The sequence below is a fragment of the Rhamphochromis longiceps genome, linkage group LG18 (assembly GCF_057381845.1).
Source record: "Rhamphochromis longiceps isolate RC_006_pf linkage group LG18, R_longiceps_female_GT1.1, whole genome shotgun sequence".
Lineage (NCBI taxonomy): Eukaryota > Metazoa > Chordata > Actinopteri > Cichliformes > Cichlidae > Rhamphochromis > Rhamphochromis longiceps.
This window is the reverse complement of record NC_140574.1, coordinates 4889214-4913482: the sequence shown is the minus strand read 5'-3', so window position 1 is coordinate 4913482 and position 24269 is coordinate 4889214. Positions and strand designations below refer to the sequence as shown.

Genomic DNA, 24269 nt, shown 5'->3' with positions numbered 1-24269 from the left:
GACCTGAAGGGGAGGGAAGAAGGAAATATATGGACAGACAGTAGGTGCTGAGTCAGAGAGCAGGAAGAGGAGGGAGGATTATCAGGCTATGATTAATTCTAAGAAGAGGAAAGATGTGTGATTAGTACTTCTTATAACAGAGCTTGCTTCGCATTTTAAACAGTTTTAAACAGTGTGTTTTAAAAGGTCTTTTAAAATAATCTAAGTCTGCGAAATTAATTCATCTTTTTATTTGTTTCAGTATTTAAAATACTCCATATAAAGAGAGAACATAGTGAATAACTTTTCAAAACTGAGCTGAGAACAAATGTAGTCCATTTATTTTTTATATTTTTAGTTACAAAACAGAAAATTCCAAATGCTCCTAAAAGAAAACCGAGCAACAATAACAGAGATTTATAACGTCTCTTCCTTCGTCACCTGTTTGTTTTTCAAGTTGCTTTTGACAGTTAGTTCTTATACTCTTGTCTCATGTGTGACAATATAGGGCACATGCCTTTATTGTTCATAGCAGGAGGTGTTTAAATTTTCATCCTCTGACTTGTTCTCAGGACGTCTAGAGACAATAATCAAGTGCACTCAAGGGAACTTTGCTTCAGTGACCATGCCCTTAGCCCACAGTGGATATTTGTAAGGGGGTGATTGCAAAACATTGCCGCTGTCACGCAGTTTCATATGATTGAGTCGTGTGTTTATGAGTCAGTAACTGTTATTTCATTGGCAGGTTAAGTGGATTATGCTGGTTATAACTGTTAAAGTTATATGTCTCATTTACAGATTATTCCAAACTTTTCATACACACTAAAAAATGCTGGGTTATTTTCATAATCAACTTCAGTGTAAAAGCTGTAGGTTCGTAAATCGGGTTATTGTGACCAAATATTGGTGCAAAAGTCATGACTCAGGAGTTGGGATGATGATGTGCCGGGTTCTTCAGTTCACTCCACAGCTTGACTAATCCTGTTGGGTCACAGGTTGGGCAGCTTTGATAAAACATTGAGTCAAAATTTCACACAATTGTTTGGGTTGAAGATAAGCCTCAGAAGAAGCCACATCAGTCTTCACACTGCCATGTTCAACTAGAAATGACCTGATCAGATATCACTGGACTTCTCCACTACTCAGGGGCGATTCTAGGATCAGAGCTTTGGGGGTGCTGAGCACCAGGAGAGCTGCCCAGCCAGGCAAGATAAACTTTACTTGTCACAATGAGACTTCTTCCCCATCTCTGTCAGTCCTGATTTTATGTCTTTATTTCCAGAGCCGGCTCTTTTTAGTGAGCCGAGCCGAAAGAGCCGAAAATCCCATCACTAGTATTAAGCCTTTTGGTTCTTAGTCAACAGAGATTGACAGACCACGTGACTTTCGCGCATTGCTTTGTGGGTACCCGTGGCAACAACATCAAGACACTGCATCAAACACTAGCATTTCCAGCACTGGTAATCATTAATTCTGAGGTTTTAATCCCTACTTGCATTTTATTTGCCCCAAAAACAGTTATGTACAAAACGACGAAGAACTCGGCAGGTCCGTACGAAGACAGACTTGACGAAAAGACCAAAAAACAAAGTACGAGGAAAAAATCAAAGGAGAGATTTTCAATCTCTACACACAACGCTAAGTTGTTAAAGGGTTAACCTGGCAGGGCTGAGAATGTTGGTTGACCCTCCTCAGTATACAGCTAATCTGTTCTTCACTTAAGCTGGGCATACAGTGTGTGATTTTCGGCCCATTTTGAGATGATTTTTCAGTTGTGCCGTCGACCGTTTTGGGGATCGGCCCGAGTTTCGCCTTAATCGTGTGTCTTGTAGTATACATGGGGTAACAAGAAGTGATTAACACCTCACGACCAGCTCCCAATCAGCAATCGTATGGTTGAAAGAAAATCAAACCTTTTTGAAATCCTGGTCGCCCCTCGTGAGCAGAGATGGGCAGTAACGCGTTACTTGTAACGCGTTACTGTAATCTGATTACTTTTTTCAAGTAACGAGTAAAGTAAGGGATTGCTATTGCAAAAACGGTAATTAGATTACCATTACTTTCCCGTAGGAACGCTGCGTTACTGCGTTACTAAAACCGTGATTTTTTGCGAGAATGGCTCACGACAGTGACGTAAGCGAGTGCGCCGTTAGTGACAACAGCTGTGTGCAGATCAACAATGGATCATATATCGAGTGCGGAGAGAGTATGAGCGTGCAGCGTTTAAAGCGTGGAAGTACTGACCTTACTTTGAGTTTGATTCCATAAAAAGTGACAAAAACATTAGTGTCCGTTGTGTGTGGGAAGAAAACTTCTTTTTACAGCGAAAAAACCCCCTAAACTTCCAAGCAAGCACCGAGTGCGCAACGACGTAATGGGAAACTCACAGAGAAACTCATGGATTCTTCAACTGACCGCGGCACACCTGCACCAGGGTAAACCTCCGCCTACCCCACTCCTGCTTTACAGGTGAAAATAGAGCAACAGGACCGCTGAGTCTTTGACTTTATTTATTTACTGCTGTGTTTTACTTGCATCTATTTGAAAGAGTGAGTGTAAACACAAAAACTATTTTCTTTTATGTGCTGGAATGTGCAGAAAATAGGTTTAAATGTTAAACTAATTTATTCAAGTCAGAGAATGTTGCATATAATTAAATTTTTGCTTGATGCATAAAGTTAAAAGATTAAAACTAATAAAACAAGTTTTAAAAAGAGACTTTTCCATTTGATTACAGAGGGGCCGATGGCGCGATATGGCAGCCTCGCTTCTGTCAGTCTGCCCCAGGGCAGCTGTGGCTACAACCGTAGCTTGCCTCCACCAGTGTATGAATGTGAGAGTGAATGAATAGTGGCATTGTAAAGCGCTTTGGGTGCCTTGAAAAGCGCTATATAAATCCAATCCATTATTATTATTATTATTATTATTGTATGATGGATTATGCAGAAAAAGTAGAATTGGGCTGAAAGATCTATCGCTTTATTACCTATTCAGGTTGTAAATCGTGTTTTTAAAAAGTAACTAAGTAACTAAGTAATTAATTACTTTCGAAAATAAGTAATCAGTAAAGTAACGGGATTACTTTTTGGGGAAGTAATCAGTAATTAGTTACTGATTACTTTTTTCAAGTAACTTGACCAACACTGCTCGTGAGGGTATCGCATAGTAATGTGCAGCTCGATACTGAAATATCAATTCGTACGATACCAGTCATTTATGTTCTAGAATCGATTCTCATAATAAAATATCGATATTTTAGTAATTTAGGGTAAGTTTGTAGTTTATCATTAACAGGAACACAGTGGAAAGAAACTATATCATTCGGATTGTCTACATAGGAAGGAACTACTTCCTCTTCCACCTTTCATAGTCATGTGCGAAATACGGCTGCATAAATGTGTCGCAGCCCCTTGGCGTGTGCACTCACAATAATGGCTGAGCATAAATGGAGTCATGTGTGGACGTATTTTACCTCCACAAACAGCTGAGACATGGTTTGCAATACATGTGGCAAGAAAGTGAGGTGTTGTGGCAACATCACTAACCTTGTCAAACACCTCAGAATAAATCATATCACAGAATATGATGAGCGTATGTTGAGGTGAACAGAAGAGGAGGAGAGGACAGGGACAGATGCTGCTAGGGCGAGACAGACGTCTCTCACGGAGTCCTTTAGTGCTGCAGGCAGGCAACGTGTTCAAATAGCGCACAGCTTCAGTTTCTTTATTTCTATATGATGAATTCTGCATTTTTAAGTGATAAGAACAAGTAATCTGATGTCCTGTAATCATTATGAAGCTATAATTTGAGATACAATAAATAAAATAAGTTTTTGTACAAAGTATTGGTATCGGATCAGCATAAGAGACCAAGACCTCTGATACCCGACCTGACATAGACACAGACAAACAGGCACCCACAGATACAAAGACTCCAAACCTCCCTCCGCCCGCTCATATGTAGTGTTGATGCATGTGTGTTCTAAAGTGCATTTAAAACCCAGGAGGGCATGGAGCTACCTGCCAGAGAGCAGCAGTTAAGCGCATAGCCCCTCCTGATAGCCCTCATTGTCTATGTGTATTTAAAATTGAGAGGTGGGCAACAATGCTAGGGGTGAGGTTGTACACCCTAAAGGTCTTCTGGATGCCGTGTAGTGTGCACACCCCCAAGATCCTATATGTATGTGTTATGAGAGTGTGAGTAATGTCTAAGTTGTGGGATAAAATTGAGGGACAGGCAGCCAGAAGGGGACAGAGGGGGGGATGCCTTACCTGCACCCTGGTGACACACCTTTACCCCAAGGACCTACATGTGTGGGTGATTGTGGTGGAGCGGGAAGACTGAGGCAGCTGGAGATGGGGAGGGAAGGAAGGGAGGGGCAAGTGACCCCTCCCTGGGGCCAGCTCCCCCGCTGACCCCAGTAGGCACCCCCATACTCTGCAACCCACCAGGGAAAGGGGGCCCAGGCCCATCCGGACCGGTTCAGCAGCGCCGCCCAGCCCCACAGAGCCCGGGACAGCCCACCCGACCCCACCACAGAGAAAACTGCACCCACTCTGTCATCCACTCAGCTTCCAGACTACACAAGACAATAGACACCCAGGCTGAGATGTTCCTCCACCTCTCCTATATCTCCCCCTCCTGCAGAGTGAGTTCCTGGAGAGAGGAGACCTCCTGCAAGATGTAACACCCCCCCCCACCAGTTGAAGAGTCCCCCAGGTGGCTCTGGCGGCACCCTGCGCCAGGGCTGGGCCCCCATACACCCGCTCGCCAACAACCCCGGCGACACACCAAGCAGGACCCAAACCCCAAGGCCCAGCCAGGGCCCCAGCCAAGAAGAAGGCGCACCCCCAGAACCCCACGCCCGTCGCGGACCCACCCAGGGGCAGCCAGGCTACCAGGTCAGTAACCCATGTCCGTCAGCACAGACCCTCCCCTAGGCCCACTGCACGCATCCACGAGGAAACCGTCACCTAAGAGCCAACAGAGCCCTAAACAGGCCATGACCGCAACCCCGGGTTGAGCCCTCCACGGAAGATGCTCCTGGGGAATCCCCCGACGCCCTAAGCCTGTCCCTACCCCCACATCAATATGATCAACGAACAGAAAGTTCTGCTAATTTCTGTTTAACTCCATTAAGTTGCAGACAAAAAACAAAAATAAAACTAGGGTAGCGCTCTGCCCATAAAGTTCAACTGACAGCTAATCTATGTGCAGTGCATAAAGAAAATGATGGAAAGACAAACTAAAAGAAAATTTAAACCTCTTACACCATTAAAGACTTCAGTCGTTCGCAGTTTAATGAACTCAGCAGAGACTCCAATAAAGAGCAGCTGAGTCAATCTGGTCTGGACTCTGGAGGAGAGTCATGATTTCAGAGCCTCTGTAGGACAGAAAACCTGCATTTATAGTGGGATAGTCTTCTGCTTAAATAACAGGATCATTCAAAACCGTTGTGTGACTCTGGAGGCTACACCCATAGACTGTGTGTCAGAAATATGATTTGTGTTCAGTATTTGAGCAATTTTATATGGTTTCCATATTCTTAAAATTTACTTTTGAAGGCGAATTATCTCTATTTCCAGTTAGCATCGGACCTCACTGAACAAGCTGGGTGATGGAACAAGCTGATGCTTTAATTTGCTGAATTATTTTGCACATCTTGCCAGTGGTAACAACACAGGCAAAGTTTTCACATCCATTACACAACATGGTGAGCGTCAGTAGTTGAGGGATGAAGTCACATATGTCAACATACATTTGCATCAGAGAACAGTCTCTTCAATTTACTTTTATTTCTATTTCTATAATATGTGAAAACGAGAATATAAAATACCCCCCAATCTAACATCTCTCACAATACAAATGAAACTACAATGCTTTGTAGACTGCCCAAGAATTTGAACAGGGTACTGGGCTTAAGTATAACAGACCCAAATTCAAGCACACTGGGTGAAAAAGTCCATTGTAAAAATCTGAGTTTAAATAAATAGTTTCTCAATTTATATAAAACATAGTCAGACACCAAGAAACAAATTGTGGAAAAAAGCTAAATAAAGGAGAACATTGTTATGTTGTTTGCTGCAAAGACCTGGTTATAATCATTTTTGACATTTCTTTTTAAACTATAAAAATCAGAAAGGAATTTGGTTCCAGTAGATGGTGGCTCTCAAGCACAGCAATGTAAATCTCTCTCTTACACACACACACACACGTCTATATATACATTACATATGCATACACATACATACACAAAGCTGTGTAAACCAACTATAAATAACTAATCTAAACTTATATACATTAAATACAGAAATTAAATGAGGTGGAATGAATACTAATGAATATACATAAATAAAAAGCACAACTAACTAAATCAACATCACAACATGAAGTGACTTCCAGTCCATAATGACTCCAGATTTTTGGTCTTAGGTATTACTTGAATGATTTCAAATCTTTTGTAGGAAAACCAGAATGACTGATGAATTAAATGTTTGCAATAAAAAAAAAAAAAAGTTTTTTATAACAAAGTTGATTAGGTAAAAAAAAAAATAAACAACTACAATTAATATATACATGTTATCTGTACAGTTATCTGTACAGAAAAACATTCATCATAGTAACAAACCAATTAGTGTAACAAACAGTTGTTACTGTTACGGACATAAAATACCAAATTGAACTAAATATGAGGTAATCTTTTCCCACATGTATTGTAGTGAAGCTCCGCTTTGAACATTGCTCCATTTGAACTCTTTCCTCCACCTTTGACACTTTCATGTACTGTGAATTCTCATGTGCTTTTTCAAGTTTGTTGTCTGACTCAATATTTTACCACATATGTTACACAAGTTTGGCTTCTCACCTGTGTGAATTCTCATGTGAACTCTGAATGCTGACGCGTCACTAAAGCTTTTCCCACAGGTGCTACAAGAATATGGTTTCTCACCTGTGTGAATTCTCATGTGAACTCTGAATGCTGACGCGTCACTAAAGCTTTTCCCACAGGCGCTACAAGAATATGGCTTCTCACCTGTGTGGATTCTCATGTGTGTTTTTAAGTGGATCAGCTGACGGAATCCTTTCTCACATGTGCTACACCGATAAGGTTTCTCACCTGTATGGACTTCTCATGTGAGTTTTGAAGAACAGAATGCAACTGAATTTTTTTCCACACAGACTACAAGAATATGGATTCTCACCTTTGTGGATTCTCATGTGTGTTTTTAAGTGGCTCAGCTGACGGAATCCTTTCCCACATGTGCTACAGCAATAAGGTTTCTCACCTGTGTGGATTCTCATGTGAGTTTTGAAGCACACAATGTCACTGAATCTTTTTCCACAGCTGCTACAAGAATATGGCTTCTCACCTGTGTGGTTTCTCATATGAGTTTTCAAGCTGTCCATATCACTGAATTTTTTTCCACAGGTGTTACAAGAATGGGGCTTCTCACCTGTGTGGATTCTCATGTGCCTTTTCAAGTGTGCCCCCTGACTGAATGTTTTACCACATATTTTACACAAGTGTGGCTTCTCACCTGTGTGGATTCTCATGTGAACTCTGAATGCTGACGCGCCACTAAAGCTTTTCCCACAGGCGCTACAAGAATATGGCTTCTCACCTGTGTGGGTTCTAATGTGAGTTTTTAAGCCGTTCATCTGAATGAATCGTTTCCCACAGGTGCTACAAGAATAAGGTTTCTCACCTGTATGGACTCTTAGATGGTTAAGCAGTCTGTATTTATACTGAAAGGTTTTTCCACAAATCTCACATTTTACAGACTTTCTACTTGTGTCAGGCTTACACTGACTATATGACATGAGCTGGCTCTCTACTCCACTTTGCTTTCTCTGATTTCTCCTCTTTGTATTTGCATTTGTAATTGATCCTGAGTGCACATGCTCACTTTCTTCCTGGCCTTGGCTCCACTCTGGCTGAGGACAGTTGTTAGAAAGAAAGTCACTGCTTGGTTCAGGTTCCTCATGAGTAGAAGTCACCATACATTTATTAGTCTCTTCCTTTAGAAGAAGCCGCTCTCCCTCCTGACTGGTGCAGGGTTCCTCCAGCTCCTCTTTAAATTCTGGAGGCTTTCGATCCTCCTGATCCAGACTGGAGATCCTTTCATGGTTAGAGACCTGTTGGTCTGCAGGAACCTCTTCCTCCTTACAGATCTTTTGATCTGAAAAGTCTCAAGAGACAAAAACAAAAACATAAAATGAAAAAAAAAAAACAGAAACTCGAACATTAAAAAAACAAAACAAAACATCTCATCAACTATTAGAAATTCTCTATGAGCATGTCGCCCACGTACGCCAGTGTAATTCAAACAGTTATGCTAGTGATACTGACACTTAGATACACCGGAATAAATTGAAGTTTGGGGAGCTACATACAAATCAAAAGATCTTGCTGCATTTTCTTACATATTAATTTTGTACATTACTACAATGAATTTTAAATAAAACCCCTCAGATGCAGTTTAAGTGCAGACCTTCAGCTTCAATTCAGTAGGTTGAATGAAAACACGGCATAAAAATGTGAGAAAAAAAACCCATCATGTTCATTTCTAATACAGATGCTTGCTTTCTCCTTTTTAATACTCTACCAGGCCTTTACTGCAGTGACTTTCAGGTCTTGTTTGTTTGTAGGCCTTTCTGTCTCAAATTTAGCTTTCAACAATAGAAATGCATGCTCAACTTGGTCAACGCTTGAGGGTCGACGGACGTGCTGACGCGCCAAAAATCAAACCACCAATTTAGGACAACACAGCAACAAGATGCAACGACCCAGAGTCTCCATTTCAACTTGGGTCGAAAGTGCGGACTTCAAACTTTATACCAGTTTTTAAATTGTGTTGACAGGCCACGTAAAACAGACGTATGATAAAAAATACACACAATGTTTTTTTCTGAATAAAATAGTAGTGTTTACAGTGGGAAGAAACTGTAAAAACAGTGTTTTTTTAAGGACAGCGCTAGCAAACACTCCTTTTTATCTTGTGAGAGAAAAAGACAAAACACCCCTTTCCTTCCCCATTAGTGAAAAAATGTACCATGTTGACCAATCGAAAATGATGTGGCAACATGTGGCATTTTGTTGTTTGGGAAAAGGTGGAAGTTTTAGGAGTGACACCGGCGAGTCATAGCGAGCGAGCGAAAGAAAGCGAGAGAGCAAGTTTTGATGCGTGAGAGATTTGTGACATTTAGCATGTTTGGAGGGTATAGTTAGGGTGTAGTTTAGTCGTTGTGTTGTTTTGTGTCAGTTCTACGTCTTATGTGTGCATTTTTAGGTACATAGTACCATGTACTATAATATTTGCAAAACGTGTGCATAATTTTTAGAAATGTACAATTTCTATTTGCATTTTAAGTTTCGAAAATGATTTTTTTTAAACACGTTTGTGGTTTTTACAGTAAAAAATATAACTTTTTTTCTACTCGGATTTTAGGTTTTTGGTCTCAATTGTCGTCAGTTGAAGCAGAATTTGAATTTTTTTTTGAAAACATGGACATGGCATCCTTTGGATTAATGAGGATGACTTGCTTGTTCTTAGTGCTCAGGTCAAAAACTTTCTTCTCTGATGGAATTTCCTATCAAACTGGCTGCTTAGGCGTCAAGTTTCTAACTCAACAATGCTCCCATCCAGACGACGGGCTTTTCAGGGAAGGCCTTGCATCAGCTAGACAATATTAAACCATATACTGCATCTATTCCAACAACATGGCTTTGTAGTAGTAGAGTCCAGGTGGTGAACTGGCCTGCCTGCAGACATGGCAAATGTTTCTTTCATCCACTGAAAATATTTTGCATGAAAGTGAAAAATATGAAAATGGAGACCCAGGACTGTTCAACAGCTAGAATCTTATATCAGAGAAAAATGGGAAGAAACTCAAAACAGCAGCTGCTCTCCTCAGGTCACTAACTGTTGTTAAAAGAAGACAGAAAACAGTGGTAACATGGCTCCGTCCTGACTTTTCTGTTGCTATCTTCAATTTCAAAATAAGCAAATGTTTTGTATATTTGTTTGTTTTGTTGTTTTTCTTCTACAATGTCCAATTGGGTTTAAATCTGTAGAAATTTTATATCCATTAACAAATAAAGACAATCAGCATCATAATATGAACTCATTTTCAGGTTTCAACATTAACTAGACACAAGATTGTTTCTACTTTCTCAACCAACACACTTCGGCTTGTTCCTTTTAGTTTACATTATTCCTGTACCCCTGAAAATAAAGTTTAAGTTCTAATTAGAATCCTACATTAGTAATATTTGTTTGTCTCATCTATAGAGTATTCCAAACTTTTCATACTTTGTTGGTAAAATTATTTAGCACTAATTTCCTAGCAGCGGCTGTGCTGTCCTGTGACAATTACACCCAGCTGTATTAGGAATTAGGTTAAAGAACTGTTTTGCTTTTTCGTTTAACTGTTGTTAGTTTTGCCATATTTGTGCCTTACCAACAGTGTTGGGTAGTAACGGAATACCCCGGGGTTCCCTTTACTACGGTTTGGAGCCACGGACCTGTTTCATATACACGCGGAATAGTTTTCTATATGAGACCCAGCAAAAAGTGTAGCCGTACCTAATGTCCAACCAACTGATACTCATTTTACATTAAGATTTAAAAGTCTAGTTGGTACCTGTATGAGGAGTATCCTTCAGTAATACAGGGAGTGCAGAATTATTAGGCAAATTGTATTTTTGAGGAATAATTTTATTATTGAACAACAACCATGTTCTCAATGAACCCAAAAAACTCATTAATATCAAAGCTGAATGTTTTTGGAAGTAATTTTTAGTTTGTTTTTAGTTTTAGCTATTTTAGGGGGATATCTGTGTACTCCACCTCCACCTTGCTGGCGTCTGAGTCGGACTGGAGCTCTCTGCCCTTTACCAATCCAGCCACGGGCCCATCCATCTGGCCCATCAAGACTCACTCTCATTTCATCAGTCCATAAAACCTTAGAAAAATCAGTCTTGAGATATTTCTTGGCCCAGTCTTGACGTTTCAGCTTGTGTGTCTTGTTCAGTGGTGGTCGTCTTTCAGCCTTTCTTACCTTGGCCATGTCTCTGAGTATTGCACACCTTGTGCCTTTAGGCACTCCAGTGATGTTGCAGCTCTGAAATATGGCCAAACTGGTGGCAAGTGGCATCTTGGCAGCTGCACGCTTGACTTTTCTCAGTTCATGGGCAGTTATTTTGCACCTTGGTTTTTCCACATGCTTCTTACGACCCTGTTGACTATTTTGAATGAAACGCTTGATTGTTTGATGATCACGCTTCAGAAGCTTTGCAATTTTGAGACTGCTGCATCCCTCTGCGAGATATCTCACTATTTTTGACTTTTCTACCGAGGGAATTTACAGCAGTGATTATTACGGCTGTTTACATACCCCCACAAGCCGACACTGACCGTGCACTCAGGGAACTGTACAGCGCGATCAGCAGTGAGGAAACCGCACACCCAGAGGCAGCGTTTATCACAGCCGGAGACTTTAATAAGGGAAACCTGAAGAAAGTCTCACCAAAACTCCATCAACACATCCTTTTTAACACACGTGGAAACCGGCTACTCGACCACTGTTACACCTCTTTCCGGGATGCGTACAAAGCCCTCCCCCGCGCCCCATTCGGCCAATCAGATCACTGCTCCATCCTGCTCCTGCCCGCCTACAGGCAGAAGCTGAAACAGGAAGCTCCAACCCGGAGGGCGGTGCACTGTTGGACGGACCAATCGGAGTCTGCGCTGCGGGACTGTTTTGATCACGCGGACTGGGAAATGTTTCACGTGGCCGCCAGAGACATTGATGAATACACAGACTCTGTGCATTTATCAGGAAATGCGTGGAAGATGTCGTCCCATCCAGAACAGTTAAATCCTCCCCAAATCAAAAACCCTGGATTAACAGAGATGTTCGCGCGGCACGGAACACCGCCTTTGCCTCCGCGAACACATCGGACTACAAACACGCACATTACCAACTCCGGAAGACGATCAAAGCAGCCAAACGTGAGTACAGGGACAGGGTGGAGCAACAGTCTGACAACCCTCGGAGTATGTGGCAGGGACTAAACACGATCACAGACTTTAGAGGGAAAACCAGCACACCGCAGACCACGGCCTCTCTGTGTGAGGATCTAAACGTATTCTACGCTAGATTCGACGCAGCGAACACCATGAGACCGGACAGTGTGCGCACCGCGGATGACGTCAGTGCGCACACTGTGTCTGAGGAGGATGTGCGGAAGTGCTTCAGGAAGGTGAACGCGCGCAAAGCTACTGGTCCGGACGGGATTCCCGGCCGCGTCCTCAAGTCATGCGCGGCTCAGCTGGCTGGAGTGTTCACGCACATCTTCAACCTTTCCCTCTCTCTGTCTGTAGTCCCAGCCTGCTTCAAAATGGCCACCATCGTCCCTGTACCCAAATCCTCCACCATCTCCTCATTGAACGACTGGCGACCTGTAGCCCTGACCTCCATCGTAAGCAAATGCTTCGAGAAGCTGGTCAGGGACTTCATCTGCTCTGCACTACCCGACTCACTGGACCCTCTACAGTTTGCATACCGCCACAACAGGTCCACTGATGATGCCATAGCCCTGACACTACACACTGCCCTGTCACACCTGGAGAAGAGAGACACGTACAGTGGGGCAAAAAAGTATTTAGTCAGCCACCGATTGTGCAAGTTCCCCCACCTAAAATGATGACAGAGGTCAGTAATTTGCACCAGAGGTACACTTCAACTGTGAGAGACAGAATGTGAAAAAAAAATCCATGAATCCACATGGTAGGATTTGTAAAGAATTTATTCGTAAATCAGGGTGGAAAATAAGTATTTGGTCAATAACAAAAATACAACTCAATACTTTGTAACATAACCTTTGTTGGCAATAACAGAGGTCAAACGTTTACTATAGGTCTTTATCAGGTTTGCACACACAGTAGCTGGTATTTTGGCCCATTCCTCCATGCAGATCTTCTCGAGAGCAGTGATGTTTTGGGGCTGTCGCCGAGCAACACGGACTTTCAACTCCCGCCACAGATTTTCTATGGGGTTGAGGTCTGGAGACTGGCTAGGCCACTCCAGGACTTTCAAATGCTTCTTACGGAGCCACTCCTTTGTTGCCCGGGCGGTGTGTTTTGGATCATTGTCATGTTGGAAGACCCAGCCTCGTTTCATCTTCAAAGTTCTCACTGATGGAAGGAGGTTTTGGCTCAAAATCTCACGATACATGGCCCCATTCATTCTGTCCTTAACACGGATCAGTCGTCCTGTCCCCTTGGCAGAAAAACAGCCCCATAGCATGATGTTTCCACCCCCATGCTTCACAGTAGGTATGGTGTTCTTGGGATGCAACTCAGTATTCTTCTTCCTCCAAACACGACGAGTTGAGTTTATACCAAAAAGTTCTACTTTGGTTTCATCTGACCACATGACATTCTCCCAATCCTCTGCTGTATCATCCATGTGCTCTCTGGCAAACTTCAGACGGGCCTGGACATGCACTGGCTTCAGCAGCGGAACACGTCTGGCACTGCGGGATTTGATTCCCTGCCGTTGTAGTGTGTTACTGATGGTGACCTTTGTTACTTTGGTCCCAGCTCTCTGCAGGTCATTCACCAGGTCCCCCCGTGTGGTTCTGGGATCTTTGCTCACCGTTCTCATGATCATTTTGACCCCACGGGATGAGATCTTGCGTGGAGCCCCAGATCGAGGGAGATTATCAGTGGTCTTGTATGTCTTCCATTTTCTGATGATTGCTCCCACAGTTGATTTTTTTCACACCAAGCTGCTTGCCTATTGTAGATTCACTCTTCCCAGTCTGGTGCAGGTCTACAATACTTTTCCTGGTGTCCTTCGAAAGCTCTTTGGTCTTGGCCATGGCGGAGTTTGGAGTCTGACTGTTTGAGGCTGTGGACAGGTGTCTTTTATACAGATGATGAGTTCAAACAGGTGCCATTCATACAGGTAACGAGTGGGGGACAGAAAAGCTTCTTACAGAAGACGTTACAGGTCTGTGAGAGCCAGAGATTTTCCTTGTTTGAGGTGACCAAATACTTATTTTCCACCCTAATTTACGAATAAATTCTTTACAAATCCTACCATGTGGATTCATGGATTTTTTTTTTTCACATTCTGTCTCTCACAGTTGAAGTGTACCTCTGGTGCAAATTACTGACCTCTGTCATCATTTTAAGTGGGGGAACTTGCACAATCGGTGGCTGACTAAATACTTTTTTGCCCCACTGTATGTGAGAATGCTGTTTGTAGATTACAGCTCAGCATTCAATACCATCGTTCCCTCGAAGCTGGACAGGAAACTGCAGGATCTAGGACTGAGCAGCTCCCTCTGCAGCTGGATCCTTAGCTTCCTGTCTGACAGATGCCAGGTGGTCAGACTGGGCAGCATCACCTCATCCCCCATCACACTGAACACTGGTGCTCCACAGGGGTGTGTACTGAGCCCTCTCCTGTACTCACTCTACACCTACGACTGCACAGCCACTAACAGCTCCAACATCATTGTGAAGTTTGCGGACGACACTACAGTGGTGGGTCTTATCACCAACTGTGATGAGACGGCTTACAGGGAGGAGGTCAGCGCCCTGACCCACTGGTGTCAAGACAACCATCTCACCCTCAACGTCGCAAAGACAAAGGAGTTGATAGTGGACTTCCGGAGGTGCAGAGAAATACACATCCCCATCACCATCAACGGCGCTGCTGTGGAGAGAGTGAGCAGCTTCCGGTTCCTTGGAGTACATCTGGCTGAGGATCTTACGTGGTCAGTACACACAAACAAAACAGTGAAGAAGGCGCAGCAGCGCCTCTTCTTTCTCAGGAGACTGAAAAGATTCGGCATGAGCCCCCGCATCCTCAGGACCTTCTGTCACTGTGCCATTGAGAGCATCCTCACTGGATGCATCACCACCTGGTATGGCAACAGCACCGCCTACAACTGCAAAGCTCTCCAGCGAGTAGTGCGGTGCTCTGAACGGATAATTGGAGGTGAGCTTCCCTCCCTCCAAGACATCTACAGGAAGCGCTGCCTGAGGAAAGCGGGGAGGATCATCAAGGACTCCAGTCACCCCAGCCATAAACTGTTCAGACTGCTTCCATCAGGAAGGAGGTTCTGCAGCATCCGGTCCCGTACCAGCAGACTGAGAGACAGCTTCTTCCATCAGGCCATCAGACTGCTGAACACGTCATAGACACCTCAGCTTCACTACTGGAACTTCAACATTATGCACTCTATACTGTACAGTAACGCCACATTTTTGCACATGTCTCAACTCTGTATATTTTATATATTTTATTATTATTATTATTATTATTTTTTTTTTTATTTATTTTTTTTTTACTATTTAATTTGTAAAAATGTGTATACACACACACACACACACACACACACACACACACACACACACACACACACACACACGTAGGAAAATATTTAGTATACACATCCAGAAATGCATACACTATTATACATTGTACATATATTTATTAGTTTCAGGTTGGCCATTCTTGTATTTTGCTCGTTTGTGTTGCTGTGTTTGCACATCTCTGTTGCTTGTGGGGCTCGCACACAAGAATTTCACTCGCATGTGCTGTGCCAGTGTGCCTGCACATGTGATGTGACAATAAAAGTGATTTGATTTGATTTGATTTCTGAGCCTGTCAAGTCCTTCTTTTGACCCATTTTGCCAAAGGAAAGGACGTTGCCTAATAATTATGCACACCTGATATAGTGTGTTGATGTCATTAGACCACACCCCTTCTCATTACAGAGATGCACATCACCTAATATGCTTAATTGGTAGTAGGCTTTCGAGCCTATACAGCTTGGAGTAAGACAACATGCATGAAGAGGATGATGTGGACAAAATACTCATTTGCCTAATAATTCTGCACTCCCTGTAGTAATAAATCACACAGCAATTCATGTAGTTGTAAAAAGCATGTGAATATATTAAGTAATCCAAAGTATCCAGAATACATTACACTCACTGAGTAACGAGTTCTGAATACATTACAAAATACATATATTCTGTAATACATTTTAAAAGTAACTTTTCCAACGCTGCCTACTATTAGCAAACTTGCGAGCCACATGCTATGAAGCAAATCTATGGTCTACAGTGACCCCTTGTAGACATTGTGAGACATCGTTTCTGCTTCCAGAAAACCACAATTTGTGGGACTGTCAACTGCTCCTAAAAGATAACTGAGCAACAATAACAGATATTAAGGCGCCTTTTCCTTCTTCCCAGTGCAGACATCACTGATGCTTCACTCATTCCTGCCTTCCTGATAGTTTCACATACCTTTGCTTTGTATCTGTATTTCAGGTTTCCAGATGGTATCCAGCAGTCTGAGCCTCTCCTGCCCGGTCCAGACCATGATGTGTTCAAACTCGTGACTGGTGCAGAGTTCCTCCTGTTCCTCCTTAATCTGAGGAGGCTCTGGGTCCTCCTGCTTCAGACTGGAGCTCCTCTCCTGGTTACAGACCTGTTGGTCTGCGAGAACCTCCTCATCCTTACTCTTCATTCTGTTTTGAGAATTCTTGAAAAGAGACAAGTGATGACGGGAGAAATTAAAAATGAACAAATGTGACAAATGTTTCAAGAGCAAAAGTAATTATATCACTAGAAAAATTTGCATTTCTTGCGAAAATGCAGTGTGGATGCTTTAAAGCTGAAGCTGTATGCAAAAACTAGCTGAAAAAGCTAAAAAGTTGCAGAAATTGTAAAAACTTTGCAGAAGTAAAGGAACTTTGCTAAAATGTAATAACTTAGCAGAACTGCAATATCTTAGAGGAAACATAATACTTGGCAGAAATACAATAGCATAGCAGAACTTAGCAGAAATATTGTAACTTACCAGAAACATGATAACTTCTCAAAAATACAAGAATTTAGGAGAAATAGTATAAGATAACAGAAAGAATATATTTATCCAAAAATACTTAAACATTACTGAAACACTATGATTTAGAAAAATAGTACAACATAGCAGAAATACTGTGTTTTACCAGAGACACTGTGATGAACTATGAATATTGTAATTTTAAATTAATAGTATGTTTTAGCACAAATACTATAATTTGGAAAAAATACTATGTTTCAGCACAAATACTCTGGTTTAGCACAAATATTATAACATAGCAGAAATACAATTATATAGCAGAAGTGCTATATTTAGAAAGAAAAATATAATATAGTAGAAATACTATGATTTAGCAGAAATACTGTAATCAGGACATATATTGTAACATGACAGAAATTCCTCCACTTAGTAGTAATACTTTAACATAACACAAATGTTATGATTTGGCACAAAAATCATGATTTGTCAAAAATACTATGATTTAGCAAAATACTATGATTGAGCAGAAGTACTAAGATGTAATAAAAGAACCTTGATTTAACAGAAATACAATTATGGAGGAGTAATACTTTAAAATGGGAGAAATATTGATACACACACACACACACATACACAGAGCCTAAAGGGAAGAGTATTTGTGCCATGGAGTGTTAACAAGAATGTGAGGTCCATATTAGAAAAGCTGGTAAAATCATAAAAGTTTGCAGAATTGTAATAAATGATGAATATGAATTACTGGTCTGTGATAGTGTATTAATTTGTAGGGGAAAAAAACATGTTGACCAAGGTGGAATCGAACCCACAACCTTTGGTTTGCGGACCCGTGTCATTACCAACTGCGCCACTGGGAAAGAGAGCGGGTGCCTTGAAAAACAGGGTGACGAGCAGTCAGAATTAGATTGCGGTGAGAGGCGAAAAATGCCGTTTTCTGGAGTTACAAAACGTCATGTAACTCAAAAACTAGGTGGACTAGAAGCATAATTCTTGTACTGGGTGAATCAGCGGACTTTGGTGTACTTTGACCGCGATTTTCATTGCTCTCTGTACATCCGTCGCTGAGATATGACGAGAGAAGGAACGGCAGACCTCAGATATGATTGGCTGGCTGGGAAGCCGTGCAGGCCCTGATATGTGCATTTGAATGTCTGAGTCCTCACAGAGGATTGGCTGCCTGGCAGAAATATATAGAAATAGTATGATTAAGCATAAATACTACATTTAGCAGAAATACTATATTAAGCACAAATCCTATAAAAAGCAGAAATACTGTACTATGATTTGGTAGAAAAACTATAATTAATCAGAAATACTATATTTGGCAGAAACACTATATTTAGCACAAATCTTATAAAATAACAGAAATAGTATGATTTAGCACAATAGTAATAAGTTAAACAGAAAAATTGGAAAAGCAAAATGGACAGCTGAAAAAATGCTGAACATGCTGAGGGTCCCTCAAATATACTTGTTAAATGAAAAAAATCAGCAAAAAAATATATAACAGCCACACAATCACAAATATGTACACATAAGGAAACACACATGCACAGAGAGAGACACACACAAGATCCAATTCAGTAAACCAGTCTAAATATATTGAATTTTAATCTTACAATGAGATCATCCCATTAAAAGGGTTTCTCTCTCTCTCTGTCACACACACACACACACACACACACACACACACACACACACACACACACACACAGGGAGAGAGAAGTAAGTTTCCAGCTCAGTCAAGCAGGCTGGGAGCTGCAAAATTTGAATCCACCAATCAGAGAGGCGGTGTACTTTTCCCCGCCAAAACAGGTGCACGCAGCACAGAGAGACACAGGATTTTTGCAGTCTGTTTCTCATAGTGACGACTCCCCTCAAACAAATGACCATAATTTCCTAACCGTAGGGGCTAGAGCGGTCATTCTTACATCGTTCTGTTCAGAAGAGATGGGGGAATCTTCCAGTGTTGACAATTTATCATTAAAATATGAATTATTAAAGATATTTGACTTGTAATGCACCATAACTGAGTAGAGCAAAGCAAAAACTGCCTTGACTTGCCTTCAAAAAACGCTTTGTAACTAAATCTATTTGGAGTATCGATATCATTCTTTCACCGTAAGAGACAGCAGGCTTTGGTGAACAGTCATGGAAATTTTCAGGTCTCTGTGGAAATCCAACAAAAAGTTATGACGAGAGAAAAAAGTGGTTCATTTCCAGAGTTTGAAATCTGAGCGAAGGACGAATTTCCTACCCTCAAACGAGTCCAACTCATTTCAGAATGGTAATAGGTGAGAAAGAAATTCTTTAATTGTGAGTGTCAGGAGTGTCTGAAGATATACTGGGACAAGCCTCATGTCTTAACTTTGCTTCGTTAAGGAGATATGACGATTCGAATATGCCTCTCATTACAGAAATCAAGCGGTGATTTTGAACAAACTCTCCATTGACTTTCTATGGAGAGTTTTGCGACTTTGTGTTGGTCTGAGGAGATTTGCAAAAATTCTATAAATTCCACAACAATGATAGTGACATTTTCAGAAAGCCAGCAAAAATACCTACGTTTTGTTGTATAATTTGTGGAAGTTGAGTGAAATTTGAGCAAGTAGCAAGAAGTTGTTCGGACATGAAGAGAAGACTGCGAAACCTTCAGTGGCACACTGGAAGCCAAGTGCATAGCAACCATAACAACGCATGTATTTTGTGAAAAATCACAATTTTGCAACTCAAAGGCATAAAAGTAAAACAGTAAAAGATTTGAAAAAGCTGATTTATACCTGAATGGCCCAATAATTTGAGAACATTTTAAAGTTTGAATGGTTGTTCTACGTGAAAATATGAAGAAGTAGTTAAGTTTTAGCAGAATTGCAGAAGTTTCCTATTCATTTCAAATTAAAGGAAAAAAGCTTAATATTTTAAAAAGTATAATAGTGAAAAATACCAAAAGACATAGCCGTCATTAGCAGAAATAGCAGAATAGTTTAAAATTTGAACGGTGAAAATCGGCTGAAAATTGTGGAAGTAGATCCACGGCGAAAAGTGTACAGAAACACCAAGAAGGAACTCAATAGTGCTTAAAGCATCCACACAATTAAAATGTATATTTAGATGGAGAATTTTAGAGTGTTTTTCACCACCTGACTATGATCGGAGTCCAAATTTCAAATTAAAGGCTGTTTCACTTTGTTTGCTGATTTGTGCTTAAAGCTGCAACACCTACCAGTATTTTGTTTTGTTTTTCATTATTTTCAAACTACGAAATAATTGCAGTCACAATAATAAATTAATATCATGTAAATTATTTAAACGGTACTTAAGATGGTGGTTAACACTGTTGCCTCACAGCAAGAAGATTCTTAATTCGACTCAGGAGTTTGCATGTTCTGCTCCTCAGTGTGTCGGTTCTCTCTGGGTACTCCAGCTAGGGCTGCCACAAACGATTATTTTTGAGATAGTCGACTAATCACATCATGCATCCATTGTTGTAAAACGTACAGCTTATTGCACCAGTATGCACCTGCTCTTATATAACTATCATTAGCTTACAGCTTAAAGTGTTTAACGTATGTGCTCACTAAAAATAAAGACAAGATGATAGTTCATTAAACTTTTAATTAAATTTGCAGATTAAACACCACCGAGACAATCAATTCAGCAGTCTGCTCTTTGCTCCCTCAAATATAACAGGACATTGGAGTAAATTCTCAATCATCTCACATTTCTGTTCAGTTTTCTGTTTATTCAGCTGTGTGAAAACTGTAACTTTAATCTCAGCCAAACTGATGCACTCAGGAAACAATAAAACACTGAAAAAGCCAGATAATAACATTTATAAACTAAGTCACTTATATAACTAACCCTATAGATGAAAGCACATAACATTTTATTTTCAAAAGCAAATAACAAGCTTATAGAGCAGTAGTTTTCGGTTTTCAACAAAAGCATGCAATTTACTTTGTGTACAGTCAAATGGAGTTGAGTCAACTAGTGCCACCCGTGGCAAGGTGCCATAGCCTACAGCCAGATCAACTTGTGACACAGACATCTGCAGCACAATACATTTGTAACTTTCAATTTTTTCTGTTTTTGTGTCTTGCAAATAAACCTTATATTATATAATTATATTATGCATTTATTTTTGGCCTACATCAGTAGAAAATGACAAATTATATACACAAAGTTATTGAAATCACCAGTCCTGTTGATTATCATGATTTTAATTTTCTTTCCCATAACAAAGAAATACGTCTTGAACAAATATATGACACATTAATATTTCACATCCTGTTATCATAGCCTGCCTGTGTAGAGAATACATTAACATGGCAAATGTATTGTGCATGAAACAAATTCAAACGAGGTGCAGATGTGTGTCACAAGTTAATCTGACTGTAGGCTTTAGGCACTTGACCACAGGTGGCGCTAGTTGACTCAATTTGAGTGAACATAAAGTAAACTGCACGTTTTAGTTGTGCAGCGAAAACGCTGAAATCGGAGTAATAACACGTACGAGGGGAACAATAACGAAGACAAGATTCTCCCGATCGTTTACTCTTGCTGTCCTGTGAACAACATCGGCGTGGTGTTAATTGTTTGCCGTTTTCGCGATCGCCTCGCGCACGAGAATATCACCAGGTAAACTCGCGACATTTCTAAACATTTTGTTATTAAAGAGCAACAAGACTGAGGGAGTGTGTTTGAGGTAACCTTATAAATGTCACGGATGACACATTTGGTGTTTATTTGCTGTTTTGTCGGTAGCGGCTACTGAAAAGCAAGCCTACCACACATCTGTTCGCCAGTTAATCCGGAACACTGGCCGCGAAGGATTTCACTCGCAGAAAAGGCTCATCGATGGTGGCTGGGATCGCGCCACGATTATCAGCCATTGCAGCCCAAGGCTCAGGGAAACGAGCCCGCCAGCCCTTTATAGTGGCCGAGCCCACTGGCGATAAGGAAAGGTAGCTCGTCATAGAGGACTCACGCTCGGGGAGACGTTTTTATGGTCGACTTAATAATGGAATAATGGCACGCATTTATATAGCGCTTTTCGAGACCCTCAAAGCGCGTTACAATCCCACTATTCGGTTCTATACTTAGGCTCCCAGAAGAGCCTCGAGAACCCTGGTGCTGTCTTTGCATACCTCCACAATGCTATGTTATTTAATCTTTAAAAAAAAAGGAGATTCCCTGCGTACGACCAGAAAGAGCCCAAGTACCGCGCGTTCCACAGTTTTAAAATAAATAACCTACAACATCTGCACGGCAACCACGTGGTGCGAGTTGAAGGTTTCTCTCACAGATTCTTTCGTCCGCGTGTTTAATACTAAAATCTTACCGTTTAAATCAAAGGGACGCACTTATGTGATGAGCTGCTGGTTGAATTTAGTCTGCGCTGATGGTTGATCTCACCCTGGTCGATTGTTTCTTAACCTCCGAGCAGATTTCTACCTTGAAAAACTCTCAAACCACCGTTGTTTGTTTGTTGTGGAGTTTGAGTGACGTCATTTCCGCTATACTTCTTCTATTAGAATTTCGAGTAGAACTGGCGCACTGCTGCCCTCCTCGGGTCATTCGTAGTCCAAATAAAAGTCCTTCCAAACAGTCCAGTGCTTTGCAGAAACCCGAATAAAGAATTTTAGTTCCCCAGTGATCCAAGCCAAGTATTGACTTAAACCATAGGTGTCAAACTCTGGCCTGTGGGCCAAATTTGGCCTAATTACATTTGGCCCGCGAAGCCATACCAAATTACTATTAGAGCTGGCCTACTGGTATTATACAGCTAATATATATATTGTTTAGTATTAAGCTTTGCTTGTTCCATATTCAGTTTTTCAGCAAAACGTGTTTGAGTCCATAAGAAAAGATTCATTCTTATATCTGGAGGAATAAATATATTTCAATAAATATTAACGTTAGCCTGCGACATTGTTTCAGTTTTGAATTTTGGCCCACTGTGTATTTGAGTTTGACACCCCTGACTTAAACAGCCTGCAGCACAACTGGAACAGACTGTCTAAACATGTAAAGTAATGACACCCATTCTTTTCATTCTGTTATTGCTTTTGCCACATGCTGTTTTTTTTTTGTTTTGTTTTTTTTTTGATGATGGATCCATATTCAGAAGACCAAGTGCTTATTAAATTAAATTACATTTTATTTACATAGTGCCAAATCACAACAACAGTCACCTCAAGGCCCCCCAGGTTCTCCAGCCTTTAGATTGATTTTAGTGTCATCTTCATTAACTGAAGTTTCTGTATGTTTCCTTATCATTTCATTCATTTTCCTCACTCCTTAATACATATCTGAGCTCCTAGTTCGAGCAGATGACAAACTTGACACCAAGTTTGTCATCTGCAAACTTGGTGTCAAGTTTGGATTTAGTCCATAAATGATTGAAAACCAACAACAAGGCTACAACAAGACAGCAGCAATGTGTAGGCCTGTACTAAAAAAGGGAAAACAGTCATCCTGGGTCATCCATATGCCAAACAGTAGATAACACATGAGGATCCTACTTACCACCCTTTAACAGTTATACAGAGTGAGGAATTGCCAGGGGAAATGAATCCGGTCTGCAATACAGCCTGTAATCTTTGCCACCCTGAACACGAATAAGTGGACCAAAGCACCACTATAACAACCTCTGATTAACAGGTAAGGGAGAGGTGAATATTCATGCTGCATTCACTGACACATGTATGGACCAACCTCCACCAAATCTACCCCACTACAAGTGGTAAACATGGCCCTGTCCTGACTTTTCTGTTGCTGTATTCCATTTCAAAGTAAGCAAATGTTTTTGTATGTTTGTTTGTTTTGTGGCACAAGTTCCCATTTTCTTCTACAATGTTACAGCTGTACCATACATTTTATTTCCGTTAACAAATGAAGCCAATCAACATCATAATATGATCTCATTTTCAGATTTTAACATTCATTGCACTCAAGGCTGTTCATGTGTCTTCTCTGTCCGAAATGTGTTAAACAAATGTGAACATGGTTTGAAAAAGGAGTGAAAGAAGCGATCTATGTCCACTTTGAACAGAGGTGGTGGTTTACGACACCAACTGTCTGCCATCTATAATCCAGAGATTATATCTTTGAGATCCTTTCCCAGATGCCTTAACGCCCACTCACATTCACTCACAGCCTTTTGACCCCCTTGGCTCATGTGATTAGGTAAAATGGTAAATGGTAAATGGCCTGTATTTATATAGCGCTTTACTAGTCCCTAAGGACCCCAAAGCGCTTTACATATCCAGTCATCCACCCATTCACACAGGTAGAGGATCACTAGGAGGACCAGACATCAGCTAGTTCCTTTTAGTTTTAATCATTTAAATTTGTGGCGCTTGGACCTTAAATTCTTCCTGTACCACTGAAAATACACT

General features: G+C 41.1%; 1 protein-coding gene and 1 pseudogene across 3 annotated transcripts in view; both read right to left on the bottom strand.

Annotated features, from left to right (window-relative positions):
- Positions 1-17: 17 nt before the first annotated feature.
- LOC146647533 (tripartite motif-containing protein 16-like) overlaps positions 18-24269 on the bottom strand; it is a 40315-nt gene continuing 16063 nt past the window's right edge. For both annotated transcript variants that reach the window (XM_085389556.1, XM_085389557.1), the window contains exon 2: positions 18-6195. The gene's annotated coding sequence lies outside the window, so the exon portion shown is untranslated. The remainder of the gene's footprint in view (positions 6196-24269) is intronic.
- On the bottom strand, positions 6188-16551 carry LOC146647536 (uncharacterized; annotated as a pseudogene). Its single transcript, XR_014908518.1, has 2 exons — positions 16314-16551; positions 6188-8168 (listed from the first exon to the last, which is right to left on the bottom strand). The product of XR_014908518.1 is annotated as an uncharacterized LOC146647536 (transcript).